Source organism: Malus domestica, chromosome 13, assembly GCF_042453785.1.
Source record: "Malus domestica chromosome 13, GDT2T_hap1".
In the NCBI taxonomy this organism is placed as follows: domain Eukaryota; kingdom Viridiplantae; phylum Streptophyta; class Magnoliopsida; order Rosales; family Rosaceae; genus Malus; species Malus domestica.
In genome coordinates this window covers 37590891-37597087 of record NC_091673.1, presented here as the reverse complement: position 1 = coordinate 37597087, position 6197 = coordinate 37590891, and the positions used below count along the sequence as shown (strand labels likewise).

The following is a 6197-nucleotide window of genomic DNA, read 5'->3' as shown; positions in this document are numbered from 1 at the left end:
GTCAGAGAAATCAATCAATTATTGGGCTTACACAGGATGGATCAAATATGGTTTTTTGTTTTTTTGTGGAAAGATAAGTTTTATTAAACTCAAATTGCGACATTTACATTGGAAGCCAAAGTATTGAACAACCACTCTGGCTAAAAAACATCCTATGTATGAACACCACCTATACGAGAGATAAACGAAGCCACTAGATGTGCTTCCCTATTACAACTTTGGGGAGCAAAAATAAACTCTACTGACTGCAATTGCATTTGCACGCACTTAATGTCAAAGAGAAGACTTTCAATAACAATGTTTGGTTCTGTTGTTCCATTGATCATATCCACAAGCCCCTTAGAGTCCGTTTCCACCTAAATCACATCAAACCCTCTATTCAAACAAGCAAGCAAGGCTGCTCGTACACCCTCTGCATCCGCCATCAAACTTGATTCACATGGGAAATTTCCCATTCTTCCTGCCGCCTTAAAAATCCTTGCAAAGTCCCGTGCCACCCAACTGTAGCCTCCCTGCCCTATTTCTTTAAGCCATGCGAAATCACAATTCACCTTAATCCTGTGAAATAAGGGACCTATCTAACATGAAGGCAGCATCTGCTCCTCCCTTACATACCTTGGCATCCCTTCCAGCGGTGCACCCTTGATTGCTTTTGATTCTTCAATCTCATTCCTTTGTTGTTTTAGCAAATGAATAGCCTCAACCAGCTCCACCGATTTCTTCTCAAAGATCAAGCTATTTCTACATTTCCATAACCTTCATAAGCCACACACCACCCACCTCAATAACTTTCCATTATCATGCTCCAGTTTGTACCGCTTGGCAATGTTGGAAATGTGCCCTAAAACCAATCATATGATGATACCTTATGGACATTTCACATGTTAAACTAATCTAGTTTAATATAAAGGGCAAAAATTATTGTTTGAAGCCATCTTATATAAATTTTATATGCTTAAACGATAAGTCCAAGGTATATGTAATTGAGAGAATGTGATCTAAAGAAGTTAGATTCATGAGACCATTCTCTTTTCTATACATATCCTAAATGTTCCTGATCATAGGATTGCCAATTGGGCATTGACAGTTCGTTAAGATCAGTACGTCTTATATCTTCTCTTAGGGAGAGTGACTGGTCTCGAGTCATTGGTGTGACTGACACCAAGACAAGTACATAGGTGCTCAATAGAGATTGAGTCTACTGAACGCGATCAACAAGGAGTTCTCATACTCATGTCACATGAGAACTCATGGATAATGTAAAGTAGTCATTTGACCTGAGGCATCATAGTTGTCTTGTGGTTAGGTCTTTGATCTTTTTGTCTATGTCAAAGTCACTCCGTCAGAGGGTGTCCATGACATGGTTGGGGTTAAGCCACTAAGCCATAGAAGCAAGTGAATGCGCAACAAGGGATCTCTAACCTTCAAACCATTTGAGGGAGAATACATTATGATATGATTAAGAATCTCTGGCCAGAGTATGAATAAGATTTAGGAAGTCGTTTATCTAGGTCACTCATCTCCTCATCAATGCTCTCCTTGGTGTGGAAAAATTAGAGGTTCCCTATTTTGGGAACTTGGAAAATCCTTTCAACCATCCTCCTCCAAGAAATCCATGGAGCTAAGAAGCAAGGAATGAAGGCCCTCTCCTTGGGTGATTAGCCTTTGCTTATGCAAAGAGGAATCAACAAATGTATAAGATTTCTCAACTCACTTTGTTCTTGAGTTGAGTCTTGGTTCACCATAACTACTAGGCTTTGAATTTCATGGGTTAAGGAACCCATGACAAATGATATATAGATATTTGTGGGAAGTCCTCTCCTCCTTCCCCTCAGAAAAGAGAGAGATCCCGAAGATCCCTTCCCTTTTTTTTCCTTCACCACCGCCTTCCCCCACTTCTCGATTCCTCCTCCCCTTTTCCTTTTTCTTTTTCTTTATTTTATTATTATCTATTTGTTTATATATTCTATCTATTATTATTAAACTTGTTTATACCATATTTAGGGCCTCGTATTTAGACCTCGTATAAATACTCGGGGGACTTAAATGTAATTATGTAATAAAGGAAGGGGCAAATATGTAATTAGGTGAGGAGCCCTTATTCTATAAAAAGGCCTCCTCACCCTCACAAACCCTAAGTCTCTCCTATCTAGAGCAAAGCTCTCACAATCTCTCCCTCACAAATGCTTTCTGATAAATACAATCAGTGTGGACGTAGCCCAAACCTTGGGGTGAACCACGATACATCTTGTGTTATTTACATTTCTTGCAGATTCACGGCCGGATTTATGTTGTTCCAAGACCTCCAGTTTTGTGCATCAACATTTGGCGCCGTCTATGGGAATCGATACGAAAAGTTGTGTCGGTTCTCTCTTAATGTTTTTTACCTCTGCCGTGGATCTGCAAAACCCACACAAAGACAAAACACCTACCACGCTTTTCTGAGCCTTCTCAATTTTGTCTTTTAAATTTCTGGTGTCAAGAAATGGTTGGTGATTTGTTAGCAAGAGAGTTCATCAATCCCTACCTACTCTCATTCCAACAGCTCAAGGTTGAAGAATCACCATTTTGCAACCCCATATAGCTCTCTGGATTTCCATTGCCCTGGCCCTCCAAACCCAGACCCGGATCCGAATCCAACCCATTACCTATAGCATCCAAGTTCTCCCCATAATCACCCATTTACATCAGTTTCAGACCCGACCCATTTGGATTCAGACCCTTTAGAAGCAATCCAAATTGCCCATTTGAAGCCAGGAGTGAGCTGAAGCTCCCTAAGATATCCATCACCCCGAGGTCTTGGTCGATTTTCGGGGCACAGACCTGGGTCCGATTAGGCTGCGGATCCGGGTTTTGAGCTGCTGCTGCTGATGAGCTCGACAGTGACGATAAGGAGCATTTCGAAGCTGACGACGATGATTTCTTCATGTTCTTCCTTTTTTCGCCGTCGACAGGGATGTTTCTCTGAGCGCCGCATTTGGTCCAGTACCGCTTACGGTCCTTGCAGAAGTGGTGCGGCTGCGAGAGGTTGTAGTTGTTGTTGTAGCAAAACTTGGTGTTGGAAGACTCGCAGCGCGGACATTTCAGCTGCTCTTACTCTGGAAATTAGGGTTTTATGGGCTGAAACGTTGTAGGGTCCTGCATTTTTTGAGACCCCAAGTTCCTGGCCGCTACAATGGCACTCTTAAGGTCCGATGCTCCACCAACGAAGCCCGTATCGTATCTCTCTCCCTCCCCTCCCTCAACCTCCGCATAGTGTTCTGGAGCCTATGTTCGTCACGGAACGGCTGCAATTGAGAGAGCCGTGAAGAGGGAGGAGGAGAAATTTGATGGTGAGCTGCAAGTAGACAGAAAAAAGAAAGGAGGCGTGAAGAGATCGTCGTCATCCTTGTCATCCAGCGGAGGAGGAGGTGGCGTAATGAGATGGTGTCAAGCGGACAGGTGCACAGCTGATTTGAGTGAAGAAAAGCAGTATCATAGAAAGCATAAAGTTTTGTGCTTGTCTCTGGCCTCCACCAAAGGTTTTGCCAGCAATGCAGCAGAAAAATGCGGAGTAAGAATGGATGGGCACGACCAGGCTGTCCAAGAAAAGCTCTCTCTTTTCTTTCACATATTCCCCAAAGTCTCTTTTCCTTTACAGAAAATAAAAATGAGAAGTAAGAATGGATGGGCACGACCAGGCTGTCCAAGAAAAGGGAGTGGGTTTGCAAGCAAAAGATACCTTACAAAGCAACACCGGTGGACAGAGAATGAGCGGGGAGATCAAGAAAAGCAAAAAACAAAAGCAAAAAGAGAAAGTAAAAGCAGAAAGCAAGAGCAAGGAATAAACACCCCAACAGAATGATGTAATTTATTTTCCTTATCTTTCGGAAACATGTGTATAAACCCCATCAGAGGGTAATATGTATAAACCCCATCAGAGGGTAAAAAAATAAAAAATGGCAAAGCCCAAAATAAATGGGCTGGAATGTTGTGTGAAGGGCGAAGACCAATAAGCCCAAAATAGCTCCAACCAAGCAATCAAAAGTACGCCCAATACTCAACAATTATTCGACAATCTGCCACTATTATCACCAACCAGGTGACCAAAAGTACGCCTAGTACCCCACAATTATTCGGCAACCCGCCACTATTACCACCAACCAGGTGATGAAATGTACAACCCGTACTCTAATATCATTTGCCAACCAGCCATTCATGCCACCAACCAGGTGATGAGATGTACAACCCATACTCTAATTTGGCAACTAGCCATTCATGCCACCAATGAGGTGATGAAATGTACAACCCGTACTCTCTTTCATGCCACCAACCAGGTGATCAAAAGTACGCCTAGTACTCCAAATTATACATGAGCACTACTCATGTCATTCATACATAAACATTCATGAGCATCACTCATGACAATCATACATAAACATTCATGACCATCATTCATGTCAACATTCATGAGCATCACTCATGTTAACATTCATGAGCATCACTCATGACAACATCCATAAGCATCACTCATGTCAATCAACATAAACATTCATGAGCATCACTCATGTCAATCAGCTTCAAAAGGTTCATTTACAGAGCTTTAGCTTCAAAAGTTTCATTTACAGAGCTTTAGCTTCAAAAGCGTCATTTACAGAGCTCTAGCTTCAAAGCTTCACTTGCAAAGCTTCACCTACAACGCTTCAGTGCAGGGTATACAAATACCGCCTCCGAACAACTGCTATTTCGGCCCATACATGGATTCCATTTGAAGTCTCTAGCCAACAGACTCTATTGACCGAAGACTTGGGGGACTACATTAGGTACCATATATTGGGCCTCAACTGGGCCTTATGAAAAATACTTGGGGGACTTAGCCCATTACTTATGTATTGAGGAGCGAGCCCTTATTCTATAAAAGGGACTCCCTCACTTTCATTAGAGAGCACCCTTTATTCATGTACTGAGGATCGAGCCCTTATTTTATAAAAGGGACTCCCTCACCACCATTAAAGAGCATCGCCGCCTACTGAGCAACCGCCTCGCCACGAGCATCAACTCTAGCCCATCATTTATGTATTAAGGAACAAGCCTTCAATCTATAAAAGGGACTCCCTCACCATCATTAGAGAGCATCAACTCTAGCCCACCATTCACGTATTGAGGAGCGAGCCCTTATTCTATAAAAGGGACTCCCTCACCTTCAAACGCTGCATGCCGAGCCAACCAAGGCAATATAAGCCACGAGCCGAGCAGCCGAGCAGCGTGTGCTACTTCTAGTTGAGCGACATTTTAGATTGAGCACAACCTCATATCGAGCATCAGTTCACGACATCATCTAGTTACTTCGGCCCACACATGGACTGAATTTCAAGTCTCCAGCCAAAAGACTCTTTTGACTGAAGACTTGGGGGACTATTGTTTATACCATATTTAGGGCCTTGTATTTAGACCTCGTATAAATACTCGGGGGACTTAAATGTAATTATGTAATAAGGGAAGGGGTAAATATGTAGTTAGGGGAGGAGCCCTTATTCTATAAAAGGGCCTCCTCACCCTCACAAACCCTAAGTCTCTCCTAACTAGAGCAAAGCTCTCACAATCTCTCCCTCACAAATGCTCTCAAATAAATACAATCAGTGTAGACGTAGCCCAAACCTTGGGGTGAACCACGATACATCTTGTGTTATTTACATTTCTTGCAGATTCACGGTCGGATTTACGTTGTTCCAAGACCTCCGGTTTTGTGCATCAACAAAACTTACCCCTTATTCTTAAAATTATTAAAATATCCTTAACTTTCGTGTTTTGTAACCTTCTCGTTCTAGCTCCAGTTTTTGTTCCGCTTGCTTTATACGTTATTATGAACGAGTACTATAAGGCTATACTAGTTAATATGTCACATGTGTCCCAACTACGAAGTCAACACAAATATACACATACTACATGAGCATTTTGGCCATTTCCCACATTGAGAATTCAAAATACTATACTACAGGAATAGGTTGTTATAAAGTCACATTCACCCTCCTATGGGCATTTTGGTCTTTACACATTTTATAAAGTCACATTCACCCTACTACGGGCTATAACAGGTTGACTATGAGACTTTGAGCAACTTTATTTAATATTAAACGAACATTTTGGTTCAAATTCTTTCACAACATAATTGTCTTACATTGGCTTCATTATTAAGTTAGCTTGTGACATCATCTCTC

General features: G+C 42.0%; 1 pseudogene; it reads right to left on the bottom strand.

Moving 5' to 3' along the window:
- Positions 1-356: 356 nt before the first annotated feature.
- LOC114820449 (dof zinc finger protein DOF1.6-like) lies at positions 357-3144 on the bottom strand (annotated as a pseudogene).
- Positions 3145-6197: the final 3053 nt, after the last annotated feature.